The 25,005-nt window shown below is 44.6% G+C and overlaps 1 pseudogene; it reads right to left on the bottom strand.

The window, feature by feature from the left end:
* Positions 1 to 580: 580 nt before the first annotated feature.
* On the bottom strand, positions 581 to 24,309 carry LOC136454710 (callose synthase 7-like; annotated as a pseudogene).
* Positions 24,310 to 25,005: the final 696 nt, after the last annotated feature.

A 25,005-nucleotide genomic window follows, 5' to 3' on the forward strand; every position in this document is an offset into this window, starting at 1 on the left:
CACAAGAGCCCGTACATAACCACACTAGTGTTGCACAGCTAACCGTAGTTGCTCGGTTAATGGTAGTTAAATCACAACAAAGCTAAGGCCATTGAGTTAAATGGACCGGATTTTAATTGGTTGCACTCTTCGGTGGATCCTAGAGCTCTCTATGAATGCACTTGTGGTTGGCCACATGGAAAATGGGCCACTTTTAATGGGACCATCAATGATAGAGAAGTCCTTGCTTATTTGAAAAGAGGTCGTGCCTCGATCGTGGCTGCTAGGCATCAACATCAAGAGGAGGAGGACCATATGAGGAAAGAAGCAAGTGATGGTCGTTTGGCTAAGGAATATGCCCAAAATATGTCAAATTGGGCAAGAATGGTACATACTCATAATGAAAACATGCAAAAGTTTATGGAGGTGAGATCTGTCATACAGCCCTATGTGTTCACTTTAGTGTCAATTTAGTTGCTTTTAATTTAGCTGCTTTCTATTATTAAACTGCAGTCGGTTGCTCTCCAAACTGGTATGCCTCTCGCAGCTGTTCCTCCTCTCATGCCTCCCCCACCTTAGCCTCCAACATATGCTATTTCGCCTACTCCAAATCTGTCTCCTGAAAATGTAAGTCTGCAGAACTTTTAGCATTAAATTATGAGGTATTTTGACATTAATTGAGTTTTAGTTGAACAGTGCCTTGGAATATCTCAAGTATCATGCTCACACAGAGCTAACTTGTACAGTATCATAACAATTATATGTTAGCTGTGAAAGTACCATAACAAATATATATTAGTTGCAGCAATCTTTAGAAAGCTATGGATGTTTATGCTAGATTGATGGAATGCTGGAATTTTAGTATCTATGGCCGTCACAGTTTGTTGTGTTTTGCATCTTTATGCTCTATGTCCTACTTCATGTAGAAATGCATATGCATCTACTAAGCAAGCTGAGCATGTCACTGTGGATAGAGTTGGAGCAGGTAGATACACGGCAGTAGCATCGAATAAAAATGCAGCTACTGATGTGTCTATAAAACAATTTTTATGCACATGGATACATCAATGCATTCTTTACTGTTCAATACATTTGAAAACTGAACCTACAATTTATAACACAACAAGTTGTTTTTTCTAAAATTTTGATTGCTTTACTATCACAGGTCGGTACCTTTGGCTCAAGTGTTAGAACCGAAACTCCAGATGAAACTATAAGTAGGATTGCTCGTGGAGAATTCCATAGCCATGCAGATGGAACTCCAAATGGAGTGGATGGAACAGCAAGTGGTGGAGGCACATATTCTCCTCCGGACGAAGCATTTCCATTCTTTTGATTGTCATCGAACTATGTGCTGCAGCTAAGTAATAGTTAGGTCTAACACCTGATGGAGGAGATAGACTTTTGCAAGCTAAGTAGGCAACTGTTGTTGCTTATTTTGTTTAAGTAATAGTTAGGTCAGAACCTGATGGAGGAGATATCTTTTAGAAGCTAAGTAGGCTTGTCTACTAGGCTTTATATTAACAGACCTATAATTGTCTTATGATGATATAACTCTAAATGTTCGGTTCCATGGATTTGGCCTTTAATTAAATCAGTTCTTAAGTTCCTATTCATGTGTGTGAATCTGGATTATAAATAATTTCGTAATAATATTTGAATTCAAATATGAATTATGTATTCATGATTTGAATTTGAATGTTGTGCTTGGGTCAGCTGGTTTCCCTATAGTTCAAATTCCTAGGGAAAGTTTCCTGTAGGGTAATCACCTTTCCACGTAAGCTTTATCAGGGCCATCTTAGGTACTTTACCTAGGGATGCAATTTCCTAGGGAAAGACTGTTTCCCTACGGTTTCCACATAAACGGTAGGGCATATCTCTCTTTCCCATCGCCGCACTCCCTAGGAGTCTTTCCCTACCAAATACTCTAGGGAAACTACTTCCCTACCGTTTTCTGGCCTTTCCCTAGGATTCTCAGCCCAAGGGAAACTCGTTCATTCTAGTAGTGCACATTTTTACCGAGTGCCATTTGTTTGCTGAGTGCTTTCTATCTGACACTCGGCAAACAACCTCTTTACCGAGTGCCCGATAAAAAACACTCGGCAAAGTCTGGGACACTCGACAAAGAAGCCATCTCCGGTAGTGGATCCTAGAGATCTGTAGCCCCCTACTGAAGGCCTGGTTGAAGAGCAGCTGTGTCTAGAACTCAGAGATGAAGGGGAACCACGATAGCATGGCAATGGGTAGGAAGATGAGGAGCCCCATGGTGTACTTGTACAGCCTCGCCATCTCCTAGATGGAGTCCCATGGTCCCATCTTCCTAAGCGTAGCACCGGTCCTCTGCCTGAACTTGGCATAGCAAGGACCTCTGCATGCACCACCAGTACCATATGGGCAACACAGCAAGTGAAGTGGATCTATGATCAACCTCCGAAACAGCGGTCCACATAATTGCGCAATCTAAAGAAACAGAAGGTGGCACGAACATGACTCAGAGAATAGCCAATACATCTAAAAACAGAACACATCTAAATGAAGATTAACAAGAGTGATAAGTATCCTATGGCAAACACAAGTAACTAAAAAAAATACATGTGTGGAAGAACCCAAGAATGGCTCATTGGCTCACCAGAAGAATAAACCAGCCAGTGGGAATGAATGCCAAGATACTGGCGCCAATGTCCGCGACAACGATATCAAAACCAACAAATAAAAAGACAAGCAAACCGATGAGCACAAGGAACACAATGCCCTTGAGGATACGGAACACTAGTTGAAACCTTGTAACAAACTTCTCTCTTCCCATTGAAACAACCTGGAACAAGGGAGCATACTCTAGCTGTAAACGCAGTATCAAACAAAATAGGATGCTCTACAAGACAAAACAGACTGTTACCTTTAGCGACACAAGAGCAACTGCTATAACCAGCCATGACAGTGCATACACCTATTGGATAAAGCAAGCATTAAGTTAACTGAGTTTCAAAATGAAGATTAAAACAAGGGCCAATATAAGCAGGTACAATACCAAGAAGCTTTTGTCGCCATGCACTATGTGCAAGTGGTAAACAATACCATATTGATAGATCAAGAATCGCAGGGAAAGGGTGAACTCTAAGAGCAAGCTTTGAATTGTTGCATTCCTCAGGTGGTCATGTTCACTCACCCACCAAGCCTCCCAACTTTGCTCAGGTGCTAATCCAATACCACCTCTATTGTCCATCCACTTCCACCAGTCAATCCAGTCATCAATAGTCTTGTGCCACTCAAAGCAGGATGGGTTGAAGACAAAAGGTGCAAACAGCCAATAGAAAACAAGGAACCATATCGAAACTGTGATGTACAGATACAAACTTGAGCTTCTGTATGAACTCCCATATGCTAGGTAAACAACCAAAAGAATAAGCAACTCCAGTGCTTTCACAAAGTGACTACGGGAGTACATCTAATAATTCTCAGTGAACTTCGCATGCTACACAACAAATCCTCTCCCAGTAGCTCTATACTTTGCTCCACCATGAAGTATTGTCCTACCATAGTAGTGAGTCTTTGTTCCAAGATGAAAAGTGAAGAATACAGGAGCTAACTGAAGTTGCATGATCACAAACTCTGCGAATGCTCTGCCAAATCCTTTCTCCAGTCCAACCTCCATCATCATTGGGAGAACGAGAAACATACCAAGTTGGAATATAGATTGAGTAGCAAGTGCATTTTCAAACGGTTTGATGTTTTGGATATTTGGATCTTGGAGTATTGACTTTTCTAAGCCACTCAAAACAAGGTATAACCTCTGTCGACAGAATATCGTTGGCAGTCCTCCGAGTGGTATCCCACGAAGGTAGATTGATCGGCAGAGGAGCGTGAGATCAAGAACAAGAAGGCAACAGAGACACATGAGTTAGACAGGTTTAGGCTATCAGTTTGACGTAATACCCTACTCCTGTGGTTTGTTGGTTTGTATTAGCTATCGTATGATATGCCGTGATTTTGGTGGGGGTCCATGCTCGCCTTATATAGTCCAGGAGGTAGGGTTACAAGTCGGTTAGATTTGAGAGATAACCGGAAAGTAATAACAGATTACAAGAATCATGGGATCACATGTATCCTAATAGATCTCGTAGCATCTTCAAGATATCTTCCCCATGTCTTGTAGAAGGCGCCGAGCTGAATCATGCTCCACAAGACTTCGTCTTGTGGGCTAGGCCGCCCCTGGGGGCGCAGCCCATGTGGTCTTCCGTGGGTATCTGGGGTCGTACCCCCCACAGCTAGTCCCCGAGCGCCTTGTACCCGTTATGCAACGCCGTCTTGAGCTTGTTCGAGCAAGTGCGAACCAAAGCCGAGCAGTCCAACTCATGGTCCGACCACCGCGACGAGTCGATGAGTAGTTGTGAGTAGTTGCCGAGCTGCGTGCGCCATCGCCGACAGCGTAAACCACAACTGAGCAACATATTTCAAGTACGACTTTCCATAAGGGTGTAAGGAGCTCAAGTCCAGAATTGAAAATTTCTTCGTAGTGGACCAAGTGTGCCCACTTAGAGTCCGACCACGAGAAAATGAGATAATCTTCATTAGCTTCAAGAGGCACAGAGTCGTCAAGAAAAAACAAGCACGTTCACCACAAGGTAAAGTGTGCCCACTTAGTCCTCGAGCCTGACAGTAGATGACGTAGTCATGTGGTGCTAGGGTCCGAAGTAGTAAAAATAATAATAAAAAACCAGCCGAGCAGGCAGTCAGTCCCCGGGCATAGCCCCAAAATGAGATAAAACACGTTCACTGCAAGGTGAAGTGTGCCCACTTAGTCCCCGAGCCTGACAGTAGATGACGTAGTCATGTGGTGCCAGGGTTAGAAACATAGAAATAATGAATGACCAGCCGAGTAGACAGCTAGTCCCCGAGCTGCAAGCGATGATATTGGAGAAATCTAGCCTTGGAGAAAAAATCAAAGTAACGGCTGTACAGTAATGGTTACTGAGCCTCAATAAATGGTGGAGAAGTTGGCGATTATTCGGTGAGTAGCAACTAATAGCAGCGATAAATGGGCGACATGGACTATGGTTGCGTAGAAGCCCAGGTAACAGCCCATATGCCGCATCGGAGAAATCGGAGTGGCGCAGATCGCGGGAACGGTTCCCAAAAAAACCCTTGAATGCAGAAGGGTGGGGAAAGTGCTTTATAACAGTGCCACTGCATACCCTGTTCCCACCTCTTCCACTTCATCTTCCTCCTCATCTCTCGTATCGCTGAATTCGCAACCACATTTGCCTCCGCCGCCAAACCCTAACTAGATCTGGGAGATGGCGCCGAAGAAGGGAGCTGCGAAATCAAAGAAGACTAGTCCCAAGAAGACGGGCGCCGTGGCCCGACACGATGAGGAGTGGGTGCCATCACGAACAAGAGAAGCGGAGCTAAACAGATTGGTGGAAGCCGATGTTCTCCCTAACTGTGCTACCACCGGATGGCGGCCAGCCCTCAGTGAGTCCTTCCCAACACCCCATACTAACGAAGCAGTAGTATTCGAGGACTATTTCTAGCGCGGGTTAGGCTTTCCAGTTCATCAATTTCTAAGGGATATGTTGGAGCTCTGGGTGGTTACTCTGTGCAACCTCCACCCCAATACCATTTTGCACATTTCAATCTTCATCCATTTCTATGAGTCATACCTTGGAATCCTACCCCACTTCAATCTCTTCCGTCACCTATTCTGGCTGAAGAAGAGAGGTAGTGCTGGTTCCAAGGTGGTAGGCAGGGTGTACCTTCAGCTGCGGGATGGAATGGCAAGCGAATATCTTACCGTGCCGCTTAACACATCACTAAAGGGGTGGAACGCCAGGTGGTTCTACATGAAACAAAGCCACCTAGAGGTTCGCTATAACGCCGACCACATCCTAGAGAGCCAACGGAGTTGGTCGGAGCTGCCGAGTAATGACGATATGGAGCAAGTGAAGGAACTCCTCGGCTTAATAAAAGGAGTGAGGAGCAATGGCAGATTGGTAGCGGCAAGTTTCATAGTGCGCCGCGTTCAACCCTATAAAGAGAGGGCGCACCCAGGCTTTGAATTCAAAGGGGAGACCGACGGTACCCGAGAGAGGCCAGAAATACTGTCCAGGAGCATCATTGAAGAGCGGACTGCCAAGCTATTCGCTCCGCTTGTCTCATTCAGATTGTTAGGGTACACAAAACCCTTTAACTGCAAGAATCTGCCTCCTTAGGTGAATATCCCAACTGTGTTTTTCTGATAAGTTTTTTATTTTGTCATTGCCGAGCAATAGACTGATCCACTCATGTGAAGATCCATTCATAGGACAGGGCTGTGTATTTCTCGGGCGTGTCAAAAAATGATTGGCCACCGGCAGTGGACGCACTACCGCCGACTCAACCTGAAGAAAGCTCCGTTGGCATTTCCTCGGAATCTGGAGGTATAGATGTTGGTCGGACGGAGAGTCCTCCCCCGGTATCGGAGAAAATCCAGGGGAAGAGGCCGGCGGCAGATGAGGCAACCTAGAAGAAGAGGAAAACAATGGCTACTGCTCCCCACAAACTAGGCAGCATCTCGCTTGGCGATGATTAGATGAATCGAACATGAAGGACCGCAGTGTTTGATTGGTCTGACGATGATGAAATTCTGACGGATCCTCCCCTGAGCATGAAAGAGCCTCCACAAAGCACACGTGTGGGGGAACAAACTGGGGTAGGCGAAGAAGTCCATGAGGCGTCGACGAGGAAAGTCCCTGAGCAGCGAAGAAGAAAATTTATGCATAGCAGACGATGGAAGTCCCTGTGGAGTGAGCAACAGAAGTCCTTGAGCAACAAGCGGAAGCGGGCCCAGAGCAGCAGGCGGAAAGGGCCCTAGAGTGGCAGGCAGAACCAAGGTCGACCACGAAAGAGCTGAAATTTCCTCGCAGGGCACGGGAGTCAACCCCACGGTTGTGCTTGGAGGCTTAGGCAGGCATTGCCGGTTCAAGAAATTGAACCGTCAGACCAAACCGTAAGTGTCCTTGTGTTGAAGTTACTTTGCTGTATTTTCTTTACTTCTATGGTGACTAAATAACTGATTTGACATAGTGCAAGGCGAACGACAGATCCAGCCCCACCCGCTCAGACTGAGCAGAAACCAGAAGCTGGCCCCGGAGCAGGGGAGATGCCAGTAGACCCCATCCTGGAGTCCTCGAGTGCTCGGCAGCACGCGGGGGAGCTAATCGCTGCCCCTGGTGGACTTGGCGGCTATGAACGGCTGTCTACAATGGCAAATGAGTCGGCGACAGCACCGTCGGCAATGGTAGAATCTAGAGTAGAAAAGCTTTTGACACTGAAGGAGCAGACGACACTCCCCAATGCTTCGGAGGGCATGGTCGGACCCGCTATCTGGCCACCAAGCCCCCAGGTGGTGCCCCCGGCTGCAATAGAGGAGGACGAGGTGGAGGAGATCATGCGTGACGAACCTCGACCCCAATTAGTCTGGATCCTCTGAAAGCACGGCAACAACATAGTAATTGTTGAAGAGGAGGACACCACCAAGGAATTTAGGAGACTGGAGACTGCCCTTACCGGTGTGATGAAACAGATCAAGGTTAATACTACGTCTAGAAAGGTCCTGGTTGTTTTTTGGAATTGGATAACAATACTGTCATTGTGCATTTGCAAGAAATAACTCGAGTTGCCGAGCAGCGCTGCCAACTGATAAAGCGAATGGAGCCCCTTGCTGAGGAGAACGAAAAACTCAAAGAGGCCAGGAACCTCTCGGAGAAGAATAACTAGAGGGCCCGACGTAAACGAGACCTTGCAGAATCCAACGCGCGGGACTTGGAATACCAGAAGGGGGTCCTGACTGAAATGCTGGTTGCGATGTCCGAGCAGGTGCGGAGCCAGTCTAAGAAGCTGGCCGCGGTCTTCGGCCAATTGAAAAGTGCTTTCGAGCAGCTGGAGAGGAAAACCGAATAGCTTGACAGTGTATCCAAGCAGAAAGCAGGTACGGTATATCAACAAATGTACTTGTGTATTGCTAAACAACCACATTTTTGGTGATAACTGTTGCGCTTGTAGAGCAAGACGCTGAGCTCGGCCAAATGTGCCAGGCCATCGATCAACTTCGCCAGGAGAAGGCAAAGGAAATAGAGCGGGCAGACAAACTTGCTGAGGAGCTGAAAGGTGAATTCCTCCTTGTCGGAATTACTGTTGAAGTAGCTTCATTGTATGATGGAACATTGTAATGCTTGCAGGCTATTGTCATAAAGCCAAAGCACAGTTTGACGTGCTGGTGCAGGAGGCCAAGGTCCAAAAGGAGAACTTCGACGCTGTAGTCGCGGCAATTAAGCCGGTGCTTGACTGCGTCGACCTAGAACCAGCCACTCAGTGCAACGGCAGGCGACAACATTCAGACACCATCCTCTAGAGGTGCAAGGCAGCATGGGAGAACTTCAAGATCTTCAATCGTGACGCCATTACGACCGTCGCTACCCATGTCCTCGCGGTTGTTCGGTCCCATTACCCAACCATCGACCTTCAGTCAATAGGGGGTGGATTCACTGAAGGACTGAGCGATGCAGAGACCCAGCAGCTGGAGGATGAGGTGGAGGACGCAGCGAAGACGCTAGCCGGCGATATAGATCTGTTTGGTGAGATAGATGGTAATGGCGAAGCTCAGTAATCTGCTCATAGAGTATCATCTGTAGAATCTTGATAGTGTAGTTAGAACGCGCGAAAGCGCAAGAAACAATTATTTATCGAATAAATGTTACAAGGTGCATATATATGCAGTATATGCAGTTTGTTTGTATTTTGGCAAAAAAATCTTCGCAGTTTTAATCCTGACGCGATTATGCATAGTTCAAGTAGCATCCGAACAGTTGGTTTGCTACTGATCCCTATGGCCTTGGCCAGCCCATAGTCCATAACGTCGAGCGTGGAGCCCGTGCACATGTAGGAGTAACAAGCATGACCCAGGAACCGTAGCCGACCACCCATGACGCAGAGCGCAGAACCCATGGCACGTGTAGGGAGAGATTGGTGACTGGGTCTTCTCCATAGAAAACAACGCAAAACGTGTGCTGCTCGACGGTTGTTGTATGAACTTGGAGATAAAGGTAGTATAAGCGGCGACCAAGCAATTAGTTCTGTGCTGAGCTCTCGGCCTTGGATAGCCCATAATCCATAACATTGAGCACGAAGCCCGTGCACGTGTAGGAGAAACAGGCATGACCAAGAAACCATAGCCAACCACCCATGACGCAGAGCACGAAAAAGAAAATAGGCTGCTCGCTGATCGGCGAAATATCTTGGAGGTTTAGAGTAAAGTGTTCGGCGATTTGGAGAAACTTGTTCGGTGAAAATCTTTGGAGATTTGGAGGAGAAAGTTCGGCGGTTCTGAGAAAGCGTGTGGCGTAATACGTTGGCGATTTGGAGGAAATGTGTTCGGTGACTTGGAGAAAACGTATTCGGTGATTTTCGGCGAAAATGTTTCGGCGATTTGGAGAGATCGTTCGGCGATAACTTTGGAGGTTTGGAGAAACTTATTCGGCGAAATCGTGGTCGGCGATTTAGAGAAATCGTTCGGTGATTTTGTATTGGAGCTCGTTATTGAGTATCGTAATGCTTGGCGACCATATGTGGAGATTGAGAAGTAATGGAGAAAAAATGGAGACAAATTATGGAGACCAAAACTTTATTTATCATAAAGTGGAGAGTACATATCTGGAGCGTTTCATGGATAGAAACGTATAAGGTGCTCGATGTGCCATGAATTGGGAACATCGATTCCGTCTAAGTCACATAGGCGATAAGACCCTGGTCGGGTGACCTCTTTGACGATGTATGGCCCTTCCCAAGGGGAGGAGAGCTTGTGCAACCCTTCGGTTTTTTGTTTTCTACGGAGAACGAGGTTGCCGACGGTGAATGAACGACCTTTTATGTTGCGGTTGTAATATCTTCGCAAGCCTTCTAGGTATTTGGCTGTGTGGATGCAGGAGATCAAGCATTCCTCCTTGGCCCTGTAGACGTCCTCTGTCCGAACACCCATAGCTTGCTCTTCATCATAGTTTTCCACCCTAGGTGCTCAGAAGGCAACATCCGGTGGAAGTACGACCTTCGAGCCGTAAACCAAAAAAATATGGAGACATACCGGTGCTGCGACTAGTTTGAGTGCGCAGTCCCTAGACCACAGTTGGTAGTTCCTTGAGCCATCTGCCTGGATGCCTTTCTTCTTTTTAATATAGCCTCTTTTTGAGGGCATCTAGGATCATGTCGTTCACCCGTTCGATCTGGCCATTGGCTCTAGGATGGGCAATGGAGACGTATTTAACGGAGATGCACCGGTCTTCGCAGAAGTCCCAAAAGTGATGGCCAGTAAATGTAGTTCTGAGGTCGGTGATGATGCTGTTTGGGATACCAAATCTGTGTATGATTTCGTCAAAGAGTTCGACTGCTTTCTTCACGGTAGCCGAGACGAGTGGTTTGTACTCGATCCACTTGGAGAACTTGTCGATGGCGACGTATACATACCGGAAACTGCCTGGCGCTAGCTTGAAAGGCCCGATCATGTCCAGTCCCCAGCATGCGAAAGGCCAGGAAGCTAGGATGGTCTGCAGCTCTTGAGCCGGTACGTGTATTTGCTTGGCAAAAAATTGACATCCTTCGCAGCGCCGGACAAGGTCTTCGGCATCGAAGATGGCCATGGGCTAATAAAAACCAGCTCGGAAAGCTTTGTCGACTAGGTTTCTCAAGGCCGCATGATTGCCGCAGGAACCAGAGTGAATTTCGAGGAGTAGTTTTACCCGTTCATATTGGGTGATGCATTTCTACAGTATCCCTTCCTTGACACTTTTCCTCATCAAGTTGCCGTCTACCAGTACGTAATGCTTGCTTTGGCGAATTATACATTCAGTTTCAGTCTTGTTGGCGGGTACTTCGGCACTGGTGAGGTACTTGTTGAACTGCTCCCTCTAATCGGCGACCGGCGAAGGTACCGCAAGTACCAACTGCTCGGCAGGGGGAATCTCTTCAACTTCCTTTTCTTCTTTAATGGATGGCACCAAGAGATCTTGAACGAAGACCCCTGGTGGAACCACGGCGCGAGAAGAACCTATCTTTGAGAGCTGGTCGGCAGGTTGATTTTGATCTCATACCACGTGAAAGTACTCGATACCGTAGAACTTCCCTTCAAGCTTCCTAATTTCGGCGTAGTATGCATCCATCTTCTCACTAGAACAGGACCAGTCTTTATTGAGCTAGTTGATAACTAGCGTGGAGTCCCTATACACCATGAGGCATTTGACACCGAGCTCGATGGCTATATGGAGACCATGGAGACACGCTTCGTATTTCATGGTGTTGTTGGAGGCCGGAAAGTGTATCCAGAGAACATAACGTGGCTTATCCTTAGTCAGTGTAATGAACAGAATGCCCGCACCAACACCATTGATGTTAAGGGCGCTGTCGAAGTACATCACCCAGTGCTCGGGGCAAGTAGCGGCGATGGGCTCTTGGATCTCGGTCCATTCAGCGACAAAATTAGCAAGCGCCTATGACTTAATGGTAGGTCTACTTCTGAATTCGATGGAGTAGGTGCCGAGCTCAACAACCCACTTAATGATGCTGCCATTGGCCTCTTTGTTGTGGAGAATGACCCCTAGAGCAAACTCAGTGACCACGGCAATCTTGTAGTATTCAAAGTAGTGTCGGAGTTTGCGCGACGTAATAAGAATGGCGTATAACAGCTTTTGTACCGAGGATAACGAGTTTTGAGCTCATTAAGTACCTCGCTGATGAAGTAAACCGGACGTTGCACTTTATAAGCATGCCCGGCTTCCTCGCGTTCGACGACAATAGCTGTGCTGACAACGTGAGAAGTAGCGGTGATGTATATTAGCAGAGTTTCATCTAGACGTGGTGCCGTCATGATCGGAGGCTTTGTTAAGAACACCTTGAGCTACTCAAAAGCTGAGTCTGCCTCCTCCGACCAGGAAAAATGCTCGGAGGCCTTGAGGAGCTTGAAGAAAGGTAGCCCTTTTTCGCCGAGGCGTGAATGAAGCGACTTAAAGCAGCCATGCAGCCTGTAAGCTTTTGTATATCCTTGATGCATGTCAGCTGTTTCATATTGGTGATGGCGGAGACCTTGTTAGGGTTAGGTTCGATACCTCGAGCACTAACGATGTAGCCCAGTAGTATACCGGATGGAACTCCAAAGACACACTTTGAAGGGTTTAGCTTCCATCGATACTTGTTCAGGTTGGCAAAAGTTTCTTTGAGGTCGGCGATAAGGTTGTTGGCGGTCTTGGTCTTGATGACCATGTCATCTATGTAGGCTTCAACATTGCAGCTGATCTGTTGGTCGAGGCACATCTGGATGGCCCTTTGATAGGTAGCCCTGGCGTTCTTGAGTCCAAAGGACATAGTTGTGTAGCAGTATGCACCGAAAGGCGTAATGAACGACGTCTTGATCTAGTCTTCTTCCTTGAGGGAGATCTGATGATAGTCGGAGTAACAGTCAAGGAAGGAGAGCAGTTCACAGCCGGTGGTGGAGTCTACAACCTTGTCAATCCAAGGTAGGCCGAAGGGGTCTTTAGGGTAGTGTTTGTTAAGATTAGTATAATCAACACACATTCTCCATTCTTTATTCTTTTTTCGAACGAGAACAGGGTTTGCTAACCAATCTGGATGATACACTTCTTTTATAAATCCAGCAGCTAAGAGCCATTTTATTTCTACCCTAATAGCCTCCTTCTTGTCTGGCACGAATCGACGGAGTTTTTGCTTGATCGGTTTGGCGGTCGGCAAGACATTCAAGGAGTGCTCGATCTTCTCCCGTGGTACCCCCGGCATGTCTGCAGGTTTCCAAGCAAACACATTGGCGTTGGCACGTAGGAAGGAGACGAGCGCGCTTTCCTATTTGGGGTCAAGGTGAGCCCCAATCTTCATGGTCTTGGAGATGTCAACGAGGCTGAGGCTGACCTCCTTGACTTCCTTGTACTTGGCGGAGGCGTGAGGAAGCTCTAGCTCTAGGATCTCCATGTCATCAGTGGCGCTGTCTTAGTTTTGGCGACCACGCTAGCCATCTAGATGGAGAGGTTGGTGGCTTCGGCAAGAGCGAGACTCTCTGTCTCACAGGCATAGGCAACGGAGAGGTTGGCCCGCATTGCCAGGACTCCTGTAGGCGAATGCAACTTCATCACCAGATATGCGTAGTGCAGTATGGCCATGAACTTGGCCAGAGCTGGCCGACCAAGTATGGCATGGTAGGTGGTGTCAAAGTCGGCGACGTAGAAGTTGATATGCTCGATGCGGTAGTTGCTTGCCGTGCCAAACTATACTGGTAGAGTAATCTCTCCAAGAAGTTTGGAGGCCCTGCCTGGCACCACACCCTAAAAGGTGGAGTCGGAAGGCGTGAGATCTGACAAACCGAGGCCCAGCTCTTTTAGGGCTTCGGCGAAGAGGAGATTCAGAGCGCTCCCACCGTCGACGAGCACTTTTCTGAAGAGCACCTTCTATACGGTTGCATCGAGGACGAGGGGAAAACACCCTATGTAAGGAATATCCACCCACTAGTCGGCCCTGCTGAATGTGATGGGGACCTTGGACCATGAGCGATAGATGGGGTTAGCGGTGGCGTCTTCCATAGTAATGGAGAGCACCCGCCGTGCGGTGAGCTTCCGCTCTCTTCTGCTCTCAGTAGAGGTGAGACCCCCGAAGATGGTGGCGACCACCTTATTGTGGTCCTGAAAGGCATTGTTGTTGCCCCCAGGTGGTCAGTGACCTCTAGCTCCATCGTTGGCGTCGTCGTCGAGCCTCTTGTCCTAGAACTCCTTAGCCAAACCAATGCAGTCCTTCATCTTGTGTTTGACGTTCTTGTGAAGAGGGCACGGGCCATCGAGGATCTTTTGGTACTGTTTGTCGTAGTTGCGCTTGGCGTGAAGTTGACTGATGGCGGCGACGATGTGTTCTGGCCGGCGGCAGCGATTTTGGCCGGGCTTGTGTCCTCCTGTCCGATCATGGCTGCTGTCGCGATGGTAGCTGCGGTCGTCGGGGCGGCGAGGGGCGGTGATCGCGGTGGCACCGGTCGTCGGGGCGGTCGTCGTAGCGCTGAGATGGGTGATGAGTGCCTGCATCCTCGTTGAAGCGCACCTCAGCTTCCTCGGCGTTGGCGTACTAATTGGCCGTAGTTATCATCTCGCCGATGCCGATGGGCGGCTTGCGGTTGAACTTGGAGCGGAGCTCTCGATGGTGGAGTCCTCGGATAAAGGTGGTGATGACCTCAGCTTCCGTGATGTTGGGAATAGAATTCCTCATCTCGGAGAAACATCGGATGTAGCTGTGGAGGAGCTTGGACGGCTTTTGGTTGATGCGGCTGAGATCATGCTTGGTGCCGGGTCGAGTACACGTGGCCATGTAGTTATCGGTGAAGACTTTCTTCAGCTCTTCCCAGGATCCGATGGAGCCTGGTGTAAGGCTGGTAAACCAGCTCATGGCAGGTGGCGTGAGCATGATGGGGAGATAATTTGCCATGACGCTGGTGTCTCCTCCGGCGGCACGGACAACAGTGGTGTAAGCCTGCAGCCACTGTGTCGGGTTCATTCTTCCTTCATAAGGCTCGACCCCAGTGATCTTGAAACCACGGGGCCACCGAAGTGTTCGGAGTGCCCTTGTGATAGCTAGAGACCCCTCAGCGTTGTCGACATCGTCGTCTGTAGTGTTGCGGTCATGGATGGGCTCGAGAGCTGAGTCCGGGTTGCCGTACTCCTGCTCGTACTCCTGGCGGTGATGCACTTCGTCTTCGTGGCAACCGAAGCGACGTTGCTCGATACGCCGTCGCGCATCTCGGAGGTTGTTGAGGTGAACTTGAGCGTCTTGTTCGACCTCCTGGTCATGTTGGCGATGGTGTTCGGCGCGATGGCCTCCGGCTCCCCCCTGGAGAGGTAGCGACCGGTCGGCGAAACAACTTTGACTAGGGTGGCGATTGGATCTCGGCGCAGCTGATCAGTGAATCGTGCTCATAGAGCACGAAGGTCTCTGATCCTCGTGAATCTCATTGACTTGATAGTGAGCCACTTTAAGCATGGCGGCGATCTTGGTGAGCTCAGGCGTTTGAGGGAAACGAGCGAGCTCATTGGCGGCTACTGCCAAATTAGCGCTTGGAGTCTTGAAGACGTCGAGGTCGTGGTGGAGCGGGAGCGGTCTTCCTTGAGAATCGAGCCGATTATTCCGAGCAGCCTCGGCCCTCGCAATGGCTGCCTCGTTTTCTCGCCGCTGCACGCGGTTGACGTTCTAGTTCTCCCGAGCAACGCTCTCCTCCTTGGTTTCGCCATTCTGAGGAGGGCTGTCGATGCTGACGTTGAAGATCGCACCACCCCGGAAGGGTGGAAGGAGGAGTTGCTCGGAGAAGGTTTTGGCGAGGGTCTCCGTAGAGCCCTGAGACTCGGAGCCCAGAGTTTCTTTCAGGATTGTTTAGAGGGGCACCCCGGAGCTCCGGCCTAAGTGTAGCATGTTGACGGCTGGCGGAAGCTGGACGGCGACCTGGTCAGCAAGTAGATGGGCGCAGTCCACCTGGTCGGCGAGTTTGCCCCTCAGGGCGTGTTGGTAAGCGGCGGCGGTGTTGGTGAACCTGAAGGGTAGGGCCGTAGCCCCTGCCGTTTCCCGAGCAGCCTCCGATAGATCTGAATCGGAGGGTGGTCGGCGTTGAACCAGAGTGTCCAGAGCCGATTCGGCAGTGGAGAGACAATCGACGAGCTTTAGTCTGACCCGATCGATGGATTCGATTAGATCGTCGTTGTTGATCCGCCTCCTCTGGTAGCGAGGAAGCGGGCGGCGAGTTGTTGCTGAAGGAGACCTCGGAATTGACTCCGAGATCGGATCTGCAGTTGCAGGTGCGGGGGTGGTCGGCGCAGAACCGATCTACACCGGCTTGAGGAGCTCTCCGACTCCGTCAGTGTTGATGACCCATGAGATGGATCCGACCGTGAAGATCTGCCCGGGCTACGGAAGGGACGAAGAGCCTGAGGAAAAAACCATCTTGTTCGACAAGGAAACAGCACGCACACCCCTACCTAGCGCGCCAACTGTCGACAGAATATCGTCGGCAGTCCTCCGAGGGGTATCCCACGAAGGTAGATTGATCGGCAGAGGAGCGTGAGATCAAGAACAAGAAGGCAACAGAGACACACGAGTTAGACAGGTTTAGGCCATCAGTATGACGTAATACCCTACTCCTGTGGTCTGTTGGTTTGTATTAGCTATCGTATGATATGCCGTGATTTTGGAGGGGGTCCCTGCCCGCCTTATATAGTCCGGGAGGCAGGGTTACAAGTCGGTTAGATCTGAGAGATAACCGGAAAGTAATAACAGATTACAAGAATCATGGGATCACACGTATCCTAACAGATCTCGTAGCATCTTCAGGATATCTTCCCCATGTCTTGCGGAAGGCGCCGAGCAGAATCGTGCCCCGCAAGGCTTCGTCTTGTGGGCTGGGCCGCCCCTGGGGGCGCAGCCCATGTGGTCTGCCGTGGGTATCCGGGGTCGTACCCCCCACAACCTCCCATATAAAAATACATAAACTGTCAGAACAGCCACCTGAAGGTAATATACATGTTTAAGTCAACTCATGAAAATTAGAGCGAAGATCATAAAATGCATCAAGATTAGTGTACTATGTGCTTCAAATACTCTTCACAATCTGTTGGTTCTTGCTTTCAGAAAACATCAATAAAACACATTAATCATTTTGTATACAACATGCAAAGCTTTATATGAATTATCTGAGGTAAATAAATAAAACATCAGGGAGCATACTTTTGTGTTCTAGTCCCAGCTTAATCTTGTGCAAAGTACCAGTTTCAGTCTTTCAAAAGTACCAGTTTCAGTCTTTCTAATGGTTCTAGCAGTGAGAACTTTTCAATGTTTGATTGCTCAAAAGTTGAAACTCCAAAGCCCAGATATCATCTTTTTTCCTTTTGTAAAAAGAAGTTATAGGGTGAATCAATCTGCTTTTCTACTTTCTGGAAGTTGTATTTGTCAGTTACTAAGTTGATAAGTCCAAGTATGAGACTCATACCGTGCTATTGAAGTAGAAGCCAACTGTGGTAAAATACAGAGACAACATCCTGTAGAAATCAAATCTGTGTCCTAGTCGATAAATATCATGACATAGTGTTTGTTCACCATTTTCGTTTGCCACCTTGGCCTCAAAGTTGGATATTTGGTTCATTCCAACACCACGTCCTTTGCCCAACTGTATGTATTCATGGTGCGTAACATTTCCTCGAATTGAACCCGTTGATGTCAAATAACAACTGTGAGCTTAATGGGCAGAAATAAGCAACTTAGTTTTTGCAGTCTCAGGAAAACTAACCTGCAAATATATTCTCGCTAAGGTTGATAACCTTTGATGCCTTGCTTATGCCACCCCTTGTCAGGTGAAAGAGTCTATCAAAAACATCAGGATGGCCATAATGGAATCGTGCCCTGCATCAGAAATTTGTTAACTTACACTCCAATATTAATGTGGATCTCCAAAACAAGTTAGAATAGGAGAATTCAATGCGACCACATCTGAATTCTTCCACTCCCATAAATTACTTAAACGGAGAATTTACATCCTAGACTCCAAAAGTCTCCATATGAACTGCAAATTATCTCATACCATCATACCACTATTTTATGTGCAAATTCTACCTGGCATATATTTGAAAACACTGTTAAATTATTACTTCAACAGGTAGCAATGTGTGATAATTACAAAACATATCTAGCCACAGCATGATTTCCTCTAAAATTTACAAAACAAGATAACTATAACCCAAAGACTAGACATTTTACAAGTTACAACTGATCAGCTCCAAGGGTGTGGGCAATGTAACAGAACAAAATGTTTGCTTTTTGCTCATGGCATTTCATTAATAGACACCAACGCTTTAAACATCTACTGGGATAAAGTATTTTAATTATGATAGTGTATTGATTCAGTTGGAGTGACACGCAAAGCTATAATTGCAACATTATGAATCAATCATTTCACAAAGTAAAATACAACTACATGGTCAAATGAAGACAACAAATAAACACATAATTCATCCCCAAACTTCCACTTTTTATCTTTTATCCATTAACATCACTTTCTCATATTAATCTTATTTATTGGTGCACATGCTACAAATCTTGTACTAAGTACCCAAATGGAAGGTAGCTAGAGGTACATCAAATTGATCATGTGGAAGCTTGAATTGTATTTGTGGTTATCCAAAAAATATGCTAGGCTATACCAATGCAGCAGGCAGAAGCTGAAGGGCCTGCTACAGAGCCACAACAAGCTCTAGTTAAAACAATGCTTAACAGAGCCATCAAGTTTAATGGGAGCAGCTTGACAAGACCATAATTATTGATGCAATTAGCAAAATGCATATCTACCTGTCCTGCAGTTGATTGGGCTATGCTTATTCATCATCGAATATTGTTCATATAATCTATTCATAAAAGCTATGAATAAATATCAGCAAATCTTAAACCTTTATGGGCAGCATGGGAACGTTCAACAGTTGAGTTGCTTGTCAAGATCACAATCCACGACTACATTGTAACAACTAAGAGCTATACAAGATGAAAGTTTGTTAAATTTTGAAAGAGAGAGGAGCTATACTTAAGAGGGTTGGCAAGAACACGTTGTCCAATAGTGACAAAGTTGGTCTCCTGGCAGGACATAAACGAGGCGAGGGATGAAACACTACATGTCAGGTGACAACAGAATTACATTAGCATTAGAACACAAATTTCGTTATTCAAAAATCTGTAAGAAAAAAATGAAGGCTCGCAAAGTTAGATAAATTGGTAAGAAATAGAAAAACCAACCTTCCTGTAAATATATGCGCTCGAACACCCAATATGGTGGGCTCCGACTTTCCATGTGTAAGAAGGAACTCTTCCAAGAGATTTCTCATTTTAAATGCTTCCTCTAGATAGTTATCCTACAGAGCAGAAAAATGTAAGAAGTCTGCTAACTTGAAACCTATTACATAATTGATTAGTGTACCTAGTTCATGTCAATTGCTTGAAGTGCTTCTCCTCTAGTGAAGATTATGGCATGATTTTTTATTATTAGGCTTGCCTTCTCCAACTTCTGTTGGTTTACCAGGGAGCCTTATCCGGTAGATTTCCTAACAACAAAATAAATATAAATCAATTCTAATACACCAGCAAGGCAGCAACACTAATCAGTTTAATGCAATCATGTTCTCTGGCTAAATGATAGCGAGACAAAGTTACAGTTATTCAAGGTCTACATTCTGTTGCATGCATCTTTTAAGTTGAAGGACAGTTCACATACTGAACAGTGAATGAAGGATATTCAATCAGTTGTTATTTCCCTTACAATTCGTTTTTTTTCCTCAAAGCATCTTTGCAACAAGAAGAAATGTACATAAGAGACTACAACACTCCACCACCACCACCACCACACACACACACACACAAACAGGCACACACACACATGCACACACACAATCAAATTATGATGTTAGCATAGTTGCATTGCCTACTGGTCCAACATGTGCTAGGAACCTAGTCAAAGCTAAATGTAAAATGAATATAATTGTGGTTACTGATATGAACAGAAGGAAGGTAAAGATTTAAGTTCATGCAACATATGGTCAGTACCTCATCATCACCTTTCACAAGAACAGAGTAATATTGTTTCTCTATTTTACCATTTTGTAATTGTACTTCTTTCTCATCGATGTAAGCAATGCGCAATGCTGGATACCTGTATTTTTGCATATGAAACTGAGGAAAACACAGAAAATATAATTCAAACTGGAAAAAAGGTCAGGAACTTACGTCAGCATGAGGTTTAAGATATTCTCGTAGAGACCTTTTTCTCGAGAATCCTTGGATGCCTTATGCACGCCATAGAGTTGACAGGAGACAACATAAGTGAATTTAATATCAGCAATGGCCTTGGACCTTGCAGCTTTAGCTCAGCTAAGCCATAACCTGATAATTCAATTCATCACAGAATTACCACTGGATACTATTTTCAATTGCATCCACATAAATAAAAATGTGCATGATCAAAGAACTCTATAGCTAACCTTGGTCATTTATCATATCCTCGTGGCATTGTAGTTCAAGAGCTCATCTATAGTACATCATTCCTCTCACTATACATAACAAGTTAGAATAAGATAGGTAGATAATACACAGTTTGGTAGGTCAATAAAGGATAGGATAACCATATTACCAGTTCTGGCAAGCGTTTAACCACGGTAAGATGCCCATAAACGGATATCATCCATGCGCCATTTTATTGACACTTCATTATCCGGCTCAACTCCAATACGTTCTAGGAAGTTCTTCCATTCATCTAGTGAGTGTGGCAAGAATTAGTTATTAAATTTAGTCTACGAGTCCTCAGTAATACTTTCACCTAAGTCTAGCAATATTACGAATTTTGTTTCAGAAACAAAATAAATAGGAGTCAGCAATTCACCTGGATAGATCTTTTGTAGGTAGAACAAAATTGAGATAGCATCTTCATTCTTTCTATTCAGCTCATGTGATGAATAGAGTACTTCCTTGTTGTAGTATGGTGTCAGAACACTGAACATGGAAGCTTGTTAGAATGTGATGCATCTCAAAATAGATGCATAATAAGGGAAAGCATAATATAAACAACGTTTCTACATAGGAAATATACTTTTGATATTTTTTTCTTATAAAACACAAATTTCAATATGTTCAATTCTGAAACAAAAATATCTTTTTTGAAAAGACCAAAAGGTGTAATAACAGTACAATTGTGCAGTAAGCTACTCTGTACATATGCACACCAACTATGCTACTTAAAATAAAACCCACGGATGATAATATACACACCTAAATGAAATCATATCATGAACACGCGGTGCTCTTGGCATTTTCATAAAAAGCGAGTTTGCAAAGAAGGTGATCCTACGGCGAGCATCCAAGTTTGTTGGAACATCCAATGCAGAATCCTTCATAGTCAACAATAAGTGCAGCCGAACAAACTAAAACCAAAACACACCATTCAGTACGACAGAAATATTAGCATGAATTTTTAAAAAGCAGTGTAATTGCAGACCTTCTCCCTCCAAGAATCTTCCTTTATCATATTAATATTTAGATTCATGAATCTTTGCTTTCTCTCATTATCATCTTTCAAAATGCTGCCACAATTTCCCATACAAGTATCACATTTTAAGAGGAATGTTCTTACTCAAACTGTTAAGACCATATAAATCATCATAGAATTTACCTCTGTCCATCTTTCATGAAATCACGCGTTGTAATTTCCATAAAATCTTGCAAGGCATTAACAATTTTCCTCTCTTCAACATCATTAATAGGTTCACTCTTCTGCAAATGTAAGATAGTAAGCAAAAACATAATATTAAATATAAAGGACATACCGAGATTAATGGAGAAAGATAGCACTAAGAATGTTACTACGTACCAGCAGCTGTAACAATTTTGCCAATGTAGCACTTACTTTGCTGATTTCTACCATTTCGAAGTCTTCCAAGAATGATTTATTTCTCATGCTATAAGTCACTTTTCTATCAATATCATTGACAATACTGCAATGCACATGTCAACACCATCTGAGTAATTCAATTAAGAAGTTAGTTAATTCAAATTGAAATTAGTTGATTTGGTTTTTTTTACTTCTGATCATTAGAGTCTAGTAGAAGGCTATTGAGTATAATCATCAAGGATTCATAGCATTCTATAACTGCATTGTATCTGTCTCGATCAAGTTTGACATTCTCAATAAGCTCATGCTCATCCCCTTCTTTGGAATTCATGGCCATATGGACAGCTGCAGGTACCTGGTAAATTCAAAGGCACCGTTCGGCTTACCCCGTATTCGGCTTGTTCGGCTTCTTTTTTCAGACGGAACAGTGTTTTTCTCTCACAACAATTCAGCCAGAACAGTGTTTTTCAGCCAGTTTCAGCCAAAATTCTGCCAGCCAAACTGTGCTCAAATGCTTCCTGGCAGTTAAGAATGACACAATTAGTCAAATACAAACAACCGGTTGCAACTTGTTCAGCAACTCGCAGCACTGGCTAATAACAATTTAAAACAGTGCAAAAAAGAAAAGAAGATTATTTGTGCAGTATGAAACCTCTCGTTGTTTTGTCGCATTGCATTTACTGAAAGCTTCTGGAATTGATTTGAATCTGGCCCTCAACATGCCAAGGGTTCGTATCTAAATTAAAAGCAAATGTAAGATCTGGTAAGTGGTAACAAAAAAATCTTACATACTGTCTCCTGCCTGAGAAAAAAATGACCTCACATATTCTAAACACCACATCACAAATGAGATCACTGACCTCACCCACATGACTTAGGGCACCTGAAACACCTCCAAAGATAGTGGAAAAAATGGCATACCATATTTGTGTGTCCATAAAGTAAACCTACAAGTAACAGGGGTAGGTGAAATGACTAATGGAACACCATCAGGACTCTTGTAATAATTTATTTAAATACCATGACAATCGGTGCCCATATGGTAATGACAACACCCAGGTTGCGTGGCAGTGCAAAAGTAGGAAAAATATTAAAAATACACAACTACAAATTTGTATCATGGTTACACAATAGTCTCCTACAGTCAACAACAACAACAACAACAACAACAACAACAACAACAACAAAGCCTTTAAGTCCCAAACAAGTTGGGGTAGGCTAGAGTTGAAACCCAGCAGAAGCAATCAAGGTTTAGGCAATAGTCTCCTACAGTCCTAAAAATAAAAAAAGTTTAAGACAAGGAAAATGATATCAGGGCTAATGAACTTAAAAAATGAGAAGTACAGAGGAGTTTAACAAAAATAGAATATGTATCAGCAAATTCAGAAGTCTAAAGTCAGTAATATTTCAAACAATATCATGATGTTTTATTCATCGTAGAATTGTATGACATATCAAACACAGTGTTCTAAATTTAAGATTTTTTTACTTTATTTATTTGTGCTATCATTAATTATTTTTTTCTCAAACATGCAAGAGAGCTGCATATCATCATATTAACAAGAAGAAAAACTGGGTAGAAAAAACCTTACAAAACACACACCAACACCTTAACACTCTCAGATTGGTATTGAGGTATAGGTCTAACAAACTTTCCTATTAAATACTCCCTCCTAAGTGATATTATGGACACCAACACCATCTCCAAAACATATCATTCACAATCACAAGTACAGTCAGTTGTAATATATTTATACAACAACAACAAAGCCTAAGTTGTAATTAATATATTTATAAATGTACTGAAAGTATTCTTTTATGAAAGTACATTATGAGACAAATCAACTTGTATCATATTCAAATAACCACAGTCAACACAAAAGGAGTAATTTGAAACCAAAATTTTAAAATGGTTGACTCACGCAATCCAAAACATCACTTATTCATGATCAGTGGAAGTATTTGTTTACTCTAAAGTTATAGGTAGTGATGCTTCAAACCAAAACATTATAGCTATTGCATATTCTCCAGTATAGTATGTTTACATATTTCAATAACTTAATTCTTGCAGTCATTTTCATGGCTACTCCATTTTTCTCTCAAATACGCAGGAGAGCTGTGTATCATTGCATTAAGAGAGGAAAAAATGGATCCGTACAAGAAGGCTACTCCATTTTGGATGTCTTAATTTTCAAATCTATTCTTCCTGGAACTTCACATTTTGGTTTTGTTGATCATATGTTCCCCCATAAGTAGCATTCACGAGGAAAGCCTCTGGGCAGGACTGCCTGTACAGGTTCACGCAATACCCAGGCTTTCTTTGAAGGTGCTGTGCAAACCACGGTGTGCAATGGTACTTCAACCAAGTTCTGGTTAAACTGCTGGCTTCAAGACAAAACAATTGCTGAGTATGCTCCCAATCTGATTCATTTCATCCCCAAGAGAGTCTTGAAGCAACGAATGGTGGCCCAAGCCTTACACAACAGAAGATGGGTGACAGACATCAAGGGGGCTTTGACAGTAGAGGTCTTAATAGAATACTTGCAAATCTGGGACATGCATGGCTGATGATATTAGTCTTCACCAGGACATCCCCGATCATCACCAGTGGCAGCTTACTGGATCTGATTCTTATTCTAGCAAATCAGCTTATATGGCATTTTTTACCGGGACCATCAAATTTGCACCTTGGAAGCGGATTTGGAAATCTAACCACCTTGCAAAACGAGGACTTCCACATCCTCCAGTTTGTCCTCTGTGATCAGGCTGATGAAACAATACAACATACCCTGTGTAACAGAACCGATTAATTTATAAGAGCACAAGTACAAAAGCAATCACCCGAATGATCAAACCGTCATACTTGAACCCATATAAACCCGGTAGTCGGATGAAACCACGAAGGATTTCAAACCAACTTGCATACAACCAAGATCGTACATGATTCAACATAACAAGCCACATGTTACATCCATTTCACAAGTAGTTCATGAGTATCTCTCATACATCGGAGTTCGCATAGTTATTACAGCACGAGTTCACAAATAGCGGAAGCAAAGTCGTTTGAAACCATCACACACACATAGTTCAAATACAAGTCAGTTCCATAGTCATATCTAGCAAAAGCATCATGATGTGATAACATAGGAGATCATGCCCATGATCTAGTCTTCATCACCAGCAGGGTGGAGACAATACTTGCAGTAACCATTATAAAACACGTCATCTGCAACGAGAGGGAATAAACCCTGAGTACGAGAATGTACTCAGCTAGACTTACCCATCGTAAATAAAAAATAAATGACACCAAGCAGTATGCAAGGCTTTATCGATGGATCTCGCTTGACAACCATTTTGCATAAAAGCTTTAATGATACAAGAGCATAATTTAAATTTTGGGTTAAACAGCAAGTTACTAATATTAAACCTATCATCTAGATTAGCACCTGTACTAAAGCAAGCACTTGATTAGGATCCACACATTAGTAACCATATCCGGTGTAACGTTGCAATATCATCATCATCATTATAACCATCAAGTTCAATTTGGTGTTTCT

The sequence above is a fragment of the Miscanthus floridulus genome, chromosome 5 (genome assembly GCF_019320115.1).
Source record: "Miscanthus floridulus cultivar M001 chromosome 5, ASM1932011v1, whole genome shotgun sequence".
Lineage (NCBI taxonomy): Eukaryota > Viridiplantae > Streptophyta > Magnoliopsida > Poales > Poaceae > Miscanthus > Miscanthus floridulus.